The following is a 9,830-nucleotide window of genomic DNA, read 5'->3' as shown; positions in this document are numbered from 1 at the left end:
TCTTGGAAGCTTGACTGCTCCTGAACAGGGAGGCAGAAGAGACTGGACTCGGGAGAAGGACTGAGGGAGTTGGAGTCTTAGAAAGTGCTTAGTACAGTGCTCTGCACCCTTCCCTTCCCCACAGCACCTGTATATATGTATATATGCTTGTACATATTTATTACTCTATTTATTTATTTATTTTACTTGTACATATCTATTCTATTTTATTTTGTTAGTTTGGTTTTGTTCTCTGTCTCCCCCTTTTAGACTGTGAGCCCACTGTTGGGTAGGGACTGTCTCTATATGTTGCCAACTTGTACTTCCCAAGCGCTTAGTGCAGTGCTCTGCACACAGTAAGCGCTCAATAAATACGATTGATGATGATGATGATGATGCACGCAGTGAGCTCCCAAAATATCCTTGACTGAGGGATTGGATAGGATAGGACACAGTGAACCTAGGGTCTCCAGTCAGGAACAAAGGATAAGCCCCCAATCTGGAGCCTTCAGGTCTGAGAACCTGCACGGAGGAAGCGATTTTCATGTGGATGACTGGGATAGGGCCACTCGGATTCTCTCAGCAGCGTGGCTCAGTGGAAAGCGCTTAGTACAGTGCTCTGCACATAGTAAGCACTCAATAAATACGACTGATGATGAAAAGAGCCCGGGCTCTGGAGTCAGAGGTCATGGGCTCAAATCCCGGCTCTGCCAATTAGCTGTGTGACTTTGGGCAAGTCACTTCACTTCTCTGGGCCTCAGTTCCCTCATCTGTAAAATGGGGATGAAGCCTGGGAGCCCCCCGTGGGACAACCTGATCAATCAATCAATCAATCGTATTTTTTGAGCGCTCACTGTGCGCAGAGCACTGTACTAAGCGCTTGGGAAGTACACGTTGGCAACATGTAGAGAAGGTCCCTACCCAACAGTGGGCTCACAGTCTAGAAGGGGGAGACAGAGAACAAAACCAAACATATTAACAAAATAAAATAAATAGAATAGATATGTACAAGTAAAATAAATAGAGCAATAAATCTGTACAAACATATATACATATATACAGGTGCTGTGGGGAAGGGAAGGAGGTAAGACGGGAGGGATGGAGGGGGAGAGGAAGGAGGGGGCTCATTCATTCATTCGCTCATTCATTCATTCACTCATTCATTCATTCACACAGTAATTGCTTAACAAATACCGTTATTATTACCATTATTATTATTATTTTTATTATTATTATTATCCGGCTTCACCAATTGTCAGCTGCGTGACTTTGGGCAAGTCACTTCACTTCTCTATGCCTCAGTTCCCTCATCTGTCAAATGGGGATTAAGACTGTGAGCCCCCCATGGGACAACCTGATCACCTTGTAAGCTCCCCAGCGCTTAGAACAGTGCTTTGCACATAGTAAGCGCTTAATAAAAATGCCATCATTATTCTCTCGCCCCTGCCGGCTGTGTTTCCAGGGGGTCACGGGCGGGCAGGTGAGTGGCACTTGGGGAAGTGCCAGCGTAGGCCTTTGGTACAGGACCCACTTTAGGCGGGCGTGCCTGCAGCACGGTGCCAATCCTGTGCCGAAGAGGCCTCGTGGACCTCCATGGAGGTCAGTCGAGAGAGAAGTTAGGCAAGTTTGTCCTCGATTGTCGTTGGGTGGGGACTGTCTCTATATGTTGCCAACTTGTACTTCCCAAGCGCTTAGTACAGTGCTCTGCACACAGTAAGCGCTCAATAAATACGATTGATGATGATGGGGGGAAGTTATGGTTCTGGAAGGAGTTACCTGCAGCAGGGAGCGTGGAGGTGCAGCCAGATAATAATAATAATAATAATAATAATGATGGCATTTGTTAAGCGCTTACTATGTGCAAAGCACTGTTCTAAGCGCTGGGGAGTTTACAAGGTGATCAGGTTGTCCCATGTGGGGCTCACAATCTTCATCCCCATTTTACAGATGAGGGAACTGAGGCCCAGAGAAGTTAAGTGACTTGCCCAAAGTCACACAGCTGACAAGCGGCGGAGCCGGGATTTGAACCCATGACCTCTGACTCCAGAGCCCGGGCTCTTTCCAATGAGCCACGCTGCTTCTCTAATAATAATAGCGGCATTTATTAAGCGCTTACTATGTGCAAAGCACTGTTCTAAGCGCTGGGGAGGTTACCAGGTGATCGGGTTGTCCCAGGGGGGACTCACAGTTTTAATCCCCATTTTACAGATGAGGTAACTGAGGCACAGAGAAGTTAAGTGACTTGCCCAAAGTCACACAGCTGGACAGCTGGAAGAGACGAGGACGGAAGCGTGGAAGGCGGCACACCAGAAGCATGCAGCGCTTACAATGGTGCTTTGCACATAGTAAGCGCTTGATACATGCCATCATTAAATTGAATTACAAACCTGTGGGGAGGCATGCACGCCGAGTGGGTAGGGGAGAAGAGAAAGCGGGTGGCTGGGGGCTTGGCACCTAAAGGGGCAGTGTGGTGTTTTAATGGCTAGAACACGAGCCTTGGAGTCAGAAGGGCCTGGCTCCGCCACTTAATAATAATAATAATGACATTTATTAAGCGCTTACTATGTGCAAAGCACTGTACTTGTCTACTGCGTGACCTTGGACAAGTCATAACTTCTCTGTGCTTCAGTTCCCTCATCTGTAAATGGGGATGAAGGCAGTGTGTCCCATGTAGGACGTGGACTGTGTCCAACCTGATTCACTTGTACGTACCCCAGCGCTTAGGACAGTGCCTGGAACATAGTAAGTGCTTAACAAATACCATTTAATAAAAAATGAAGGTGGAGTGATAGGCTGATCTGGAAAGAGTAAGCTTTGCAGGTGAAGGGTGTGGTGTAGAACAAGGTGATGAGAAGCAGCGTGGCTCAGTGGAAAGAGCCCGGGCTTTGGAGTCAGAGGTCATGGGTTCGAATCCCGGCTCCGCCACATGTCTGCTGTGTGACCTTGGGCATGTCACTTCACTTCACTTCTGCCTCAGTGACCTCATCTATAAAATGGGGATTAAGACTGTGAGCCCCACGTGGGACAACCTGATCACCTTGTAGCCCCCCAGTGCTTAGAACAGTGCTTTGCACATCGTAAGTGCTTAATAAATGCTATTATTATTGTTAGGAGTCAGAGGTCATGGGTTCAAATCCCAGTTCCACTGCTTATCAGCTGTGTGCCTTTGGGCAAGTCACTTAACTTCTCTGGGCCTCAGTTACCTCATCTGTAAAATGGGGATGAAGACTGAGCCCCCCACCCGCCCCCGTGGGACCACCTGACACCTTGTATCCTCCCCAGTGCTTAGAACAGTGCTTTGCACATAGTAAGCGCTTAACAAATGCCATCATTATTATTAAGGTGTAAACACGGTTGAGCACCAAATTCCCCACCACCCGGATTAGTCAATGAGTCAGTCAGTCGTAGAACAGTGCTTTGCACATAGTAAGCGCTTAACAAATACCATCATTATTATTTATTGAGCGTTCGGTGTATGCAAAGTAATATACTAAGCACTTGGGAGAGTACAACATGACAGGCACATTCCCTTCCCACAACGAGTTTACACTCTAGAGGGGGAGACAGACATGACTATAAATAAATTACGGACAGGGTCGTAAGTGCTGTGGGACTGGGCGGCCGGAGATAAATCAAGGGAGCGAGTCCGGGTGGAACAGGAGGGAGTTGAAGAAAAGGAAAAGAGGCCTCAGTCGGGGAAGACAACAACAACAACAACAACAATCGTATTTATTGAGCGCTTACTATGTGCAGAGCACTGTACTAAGTGCTTGGGAAGTACAAATTGGCAACATATAGAGACAGTCCCTCCCCAACAGTGGGCTCACAGTCTAAAAGGGGGAGACAGAGAACAAAACCAAACATACTAACAAAATAAAATAAATAGAATAGATATGTACAAAATAAATAAATAAATAAATAGGGTAATATATATGTACAAACATATATACATATATAAGACCTCTTGGAGGAGATGGGCTTCCACAATCTGGGGACTCTGCCCCAAATGTTTCTGAGAGGGTGCAGCCTGGTCTATAGATGAACTGCCATCTGGGTAGGAATGGCAATTGTTTTTGATAATGCGCTGTGGCCGTGGACAGTGGGCAACCGTGTCTTTGTTGGCCACGGACCTCTTGTTTGTCCCTTCCCCAGGCCTGGAACTCCCTCCTCTTTGATGTCCTGGACAGGCCACTGATCTTCCCCATCTTCAAAGCCCTTCTGGAATCCCACCTCTTCTAGGAGGCCTTCCCCATTTTGCTTCTAACCTCCCCTCCAACGGCCATTGAGCACTTTAAGAACTCGCAACCTTGGGAAACACTTTTGCTCAAACCTTATTACATATCTCATTCTTTAAGCATTGCCCTGTACGCATTTCTTCCCTTCTTCCTATCCCTAATTTATTTTAGTGTCTGCTCCCCCCTACCCCCAGAGTGTGAGCATCTTGCGGGCACGGGTCTTATCAATAACCGTAGTGTACCCTCCCCGGAGTTTAGTAGTACTGTGCTCTGCTCTCAGTAGGTACTCAATAAAGATGATTGATTGACTAGTTGGCCAATTGACAGGGCTGCCAGAGGCTTTGGATATATCTAGGGCTGCATGTGGTGTCCCTGGGGATAGGGAGAAGCCAGCCCAACTCTCGATTCCGGGGACCCGAGGGGAAGATCAGGCTAGCCCAAGAGCAAACCCGATCTCTAGACTGTAAGTTTGTGGTGGGCATTCATTCATTCATTCATTCATTCATTCAATCTGGGAATGTGTCTCATATTGTTATACTGTACTCTCCCAAGCGCTTGGTACAGTGTTCTGCACACAGTAAGTGCTCAATAAATATGATTGACTGACTGACCGAGTCGGGTCAGGGTAGCTCCGAACCCGCCCCGGCCTTTCCTCTTGCTTCTTGGGTCTCAGTGAAGACGTTAGTCTAGAGGGATGGAAGGAGGACAAAAAGGAACTGGAAATGTTCTCAGTTTTTGCTTTGTAATAATAATAATAATGATGATGGCATTTATTAAGCGCTTACTATGTGCAAAGCACTGTTCTAAGCGCTGGGGAGGTTACAAGGTGATCAGGTTATCCCACGGGGGGCTCACAGTCTTAATCCCCTTCCAACAGATGAGGGAATTGAGGCACAGAGAAGTGAAGTGGCCCACGCCATCCCCCGGGCCTGGAATGGCCTCCCTCTGCCCATCCGCCAAGCTAGCTCTCTTCCTCCCTTCAAGGCCCTGCTGAGAGCTCACCTCCTCCAGGAGGCCTTCCCAGACTGAGCCCCTTCCTTCCTCTCCCCCTCGTCCCCCTCTCCATCCCCCCATCTTACCTCCTTCCCTTCCCCACAGCACCTGTATATATGTATATATGTTTGTACATATTTATCACTCTATTTATTTTACTTGTACATAGCTATTCTATTTATTTTATTTTGTTAGTATGTTTGGTCTTGTTCTCTGTCTCCCCCTTTTAGACTGTGAGCTCACTGTTGGGTAGGGACTTTCTCTATATGTTGCCAATTTGGACTTCCCAAGCGCTTAGTCCAGTGCTCTGCACGTAGTAAGCGCTCAATAAATACGATTGATGATGATGATGAAGTGACTTGCCCAAAGTCACCCAGCTGACAAGTGGCGGAGCCGGGATTTGAACCCATGACCTCTGACTCCAAAGCCCGGGCTCTTTCCACTGAGCCACGCTGCTTTATCTTCCTAAGTGGGCAGGAGAGCACTGAAATCCGCGCAGGGTGATTACCGTCCCCGGCTCCAGTACTGGGCCCGGCTGCTTTACAAGGCCCAGGTTGGGATTCACTGGGGTGACGCCGCCGTTGTCCCTGCTAGAAAGGAGGGATCTGTGAGAAGAGGAGATGGGTTCGGTTTTCCCCTCACCCACCTCGGTTCTGGGCTGTCTGGCATCATCATCATCAATCGTATTTATTGAGCGCTTACTGTGTGCAGAGCATCCTGCTGGTAGGACCGTGCTGCTTGAGCAGGGGACCTGGGCCCCTTTAACAGGTTGGCCTGCCCTTCACCTCTCCCTGCCCGGCAAAACTTTCATTCGCTCATTTATTTATTCATTCAATCGTATTTATTGAGCGCTTACTGTGTGCAGAGCGCTGGATTAAGCGCTTGGGAAGTCCAAGTTGGCAACATATAGAGACGGTCCCTATCCAACAGCGGGCTCACAGTCTAGAAGGGGGAGACAGACAACAGAACAAAACAAGCAGACAGGCATCAATGCCATCAGAATAGATCAACAGAATTATAGCTATATACACATCATTAATAAAATAGAGTAATAAATCTGTACAAATACACACAAGTGCTGTGGGGAGGGGAAGGAGGTAGGGCGGAGGGGAGGAGGAGGACTGTGACTGTGAGCCCACTGTTGGGTAGGGACCGTCTCTATACGTTGCCAACTTGTACTTCCAGGGACCGTCTCTATGTTGCCAACTTGTACTTCCCAAGCGCTTAGTACAGTGCTCTGCACCCAGTAAGCGCTCAATAAATACGATTGATGATGATGATGACTGAAGCGGGGACTTCTTGATATGTGGGATTTGTTGAGGCAGGATCCAGGACCGCCCCCTTAGACTCATTTTGAGCCAAGACTGTATCTACCAATTCTGTTGTAGTGGATGCTCCCAGTCACTTAGGACAGGGCTGGCCAGTCTATCAGTCAATCGTATATATTGGCGCTTACTGGGTGCAGAGCACTGTACTAAGCGCTGGGGAGAGTACACGATAACGGACGCATTCACTGCCCACAACGACAGTTGGGGCTCAATAAATACTAATAATAATTATGGTATTTTTAAAGTGCTTACTTATGTGCCAAGCACTGTTCTAAGCACTGGGGTAGATACAGGGTTATCAGGTTGTCCCAACGTGGGGCTCACAGTCTTAATAATAATAATAATAATAATGGCATTTATTAAGCGCTTACTATGTGCAAAGCACTGTTCTAAGCACTGGGGATGTGACAAGGTGATCAGGTTGTCCCTCGAGGGGCTCACAGTCTTAATCAGCGTGGCTCAGTGGAAAGAGCACAGGTTTTGGAGTCAGAGGTCATGGGTTCAAATACCCGCTCCGCCAATTGTCAGCTGGGTGACTTTGGGCAAGTCACTTCACTTCTCTGGGCCTCAGTTCCCTCATCTGTAAAATGGGGATTAAGACTGTGAGGCCCCCGTGGGACAACCCGATCACCTTGTAACCTCCCCAGCGCTTCGAACAGTGCTTTGCACATAGTAGCGCTTAATAAATGCGATCATTATTATCCATTCATTCATTCATTCAAATTTATTGAGCGCTTACTGTGTGCCGAGCACTGTACTAAGCGCTTAATAAATGTGATCATTATTATCCATTCATTCATTCATTTAAATTTATTGAGTGCTTACTGTGTGCCGAGCACTGTACTAAGCGCTTGGGAAGTCCAAGTTGGCAACATATAGAGATGGTCCCTACCCAACAGTGGGTTCACAGTCTAGAAGGGGGAGAACAGTCTAGAAGGGGGAGAATCGCTCAGAACAGTGCTTTGCACATACTAAGCGCTTAATAAATGCCATTATTGTTATTATTATTATTATTAATCCCCATTTTACTGATGAGGTAACAGAGGCACAGAGAAGTTAAGTGATTTACCCAGAGTCACACAGCTGATGTGGTGGAGCGGGGATTCGAACCCACGGCCTCGGACTCCCAAGCCCGTGTTCTTGCCACTAAACAACGCTGCTTCTCTGGCACTGATTCATTCAATCGTATTTATTGAGTGCTTCCTGTGTGCGGAGCACTGTACTAAGCGCTTGGGAAGTACAAGTTGGAGTACACTGATGACTGCTGGGTTGGTTTCAGGGGCTCCAGAGGGCAGAGTGCAAGTCTGTCTGCACTGAATTCAGCGTGGCTAAGCGGGCACTTAGTACAGTGCTCTGCACACAGTAAGCGCTCAATAAATATGATCAATTGATTGATTGATTGATCGGAAAGAGCCCGGGCTTGGGAGTCAGAGGTCGTGGGATCTAATCCCGGCTCCGCCGCTTATCTGCTGTGCGACCTTGGGCAAGCCGCTTAACTTCTCAGAGAAGCAGCGTGGCTCAGTGGAAAGAGCACGGGCTTTGGAGTCAGAGGTCATGGGTTCGAGTCCCAGCTCCGCCACACGTCTGCTGTGTGACCTTGGGCAAGTCACTTAACTTCTCGGAGCCTCAGTTCCCTCATCTGTAAAATGGGGATGATGACTGTGAGCCCCACGTGGGACAACCTGATCACCTTGTATCCCCCCCCAGCGCTTAGAACAGTGCTTTGCACATAGTAAGCGCTTAACAAATGCCATCATTTTTTTTTCCCCTCTGGGCCTCAGTTACCTCATCTATAAAACGGGGATTAAAACCGTGAGCCCCACGTGGGACAACCTGATTACCTTGCATCTAACCCAGGGTTTAGAACAGTGCTCGGCACATTCGTTCATTCAATCGCATTTATTGAGCGCTTACTGTGTGCAGAGCACTGCACTAAGCGCTTGGGAAGTACAAGCTGGACTTGAACTTGGACATAGTGAGCGCTTAACAAATACCATAGTAATAATAATAATATTTGGGTATGCCTGGTTTTGATTCATTGCTCTGGCACGTCGTGATGTTGGATGAGTCATTTTCCACTTTCCAGGCCTATGTCTCGGTTCTCAAAGCGGGATGGAGGCCAGGAGAATCCTCAAATATTCCCAGGGGCCGGCGAGGATTTTTTTTTAAAAAAAGGACAGGAAACCGGAATCGATCGTAAGTCTCAGTTCCTTTTTTACAGCGTGAAACTGCTTCCCTAGTTCCACCCCAGGTACAGGGAAGCAGCGTGGCTCAGTGGAAAGAGGCCGCGCTTGGGAGTCAGAGGTCATGGGTTCTAATCCCGCCCCTGCCACTTGACAGCTGTGTGACTTTCACTTCTCTGGGCCTCAGTTACCTCATCTGGAAAATGGGGATTGAGACTGCGAGCCCCACGTGGGACAACCTGATCACCTTGCATCCTCCCCAGCGCTTAGAACAGTGCTTTGCACATAGTAAGCGCTTAACAAATGCCATCATCGTTATTATTATTACGGCTGCCAGGGAAGAAGACCAAGGTGCTCTGGAAAGAGCCCGGGCTTGGGAGTCGGAGGTCACGGGTTCTAATCCCGACTCCGCCACTTGACAGCTGTGTGACTTGGGGCAAGTCACTTCACTTCTCCGGACCTCAGTGACCTCATCTGGAAAATGGGGATGAAGACTGTGAGCCCCACAGGGGTCAACCCGATTACCTTGTATCCCCCCCCAGTGCTTAGAACAGTGCTTGGCACATAGTAAGCACTTAATAATAATGGCATTTGTAGGGCGCTTACTATGTGCAGAGCACTGTTCTAAGCGCTGGGGGGAGACAAGGTGATCGGGTTCATCCCCATTTTACAGATGAGGGAACTGAGGCCCAGAGAAGTGAAGTGACTTGCCCCAAGCCATGATGTCTGACTCCCAAGCCCGGGCTCTTTCCACTGAGCCATGCTTAACAGATATTATTATTATTATTATTATTATTATTATTATTATTATTAAGGAGAACAGTAAAGAAAAGGAGCGTGGCTCAGTGGAAAGAGCCTAGGCTTTGGAGTCAGAGGTCAGGGGTTCAAATCCCTGCTCTGCCACTTGTCAGCTGTGTGTCTTTGGGCAAGTCACCTGATCACCTTGTAATCTCCCCAGCGTTTAGAACAGTGCTTTGCACATAGTAAGCGCTTAACGAATGCCCTCATTACTTTTATTAAAATGGGGATTGACTGTGAGCCCTCCGTGGGACAACTTGATGGCCTTGTAACCTCCCCAGCGCTTAGAAGGGGGCTTTGCACATAGTAAGCGC

This window comes from Tachyglossus aculeatus, chromosome 22, assembly GCF_015852505.1.
Source record: "Tachyglossus aculeatus isolate mTacAcu1 chromosome 22, mTacAcu1.pri, whole genome shotgun sequence".
Classification (NCBI taxonomy): domain Eukaryota; kingdom Metazoa; phylum Chordata; class Mammalia; order Monotremata; family Tachyglossidae; genus Tachyglossus; species Tachyglossus aculeatus.
The sequence above is the reverse complement of the archived record's forward strand: the minus strand, read 5'-3'. Positions refer to the sequence as shown.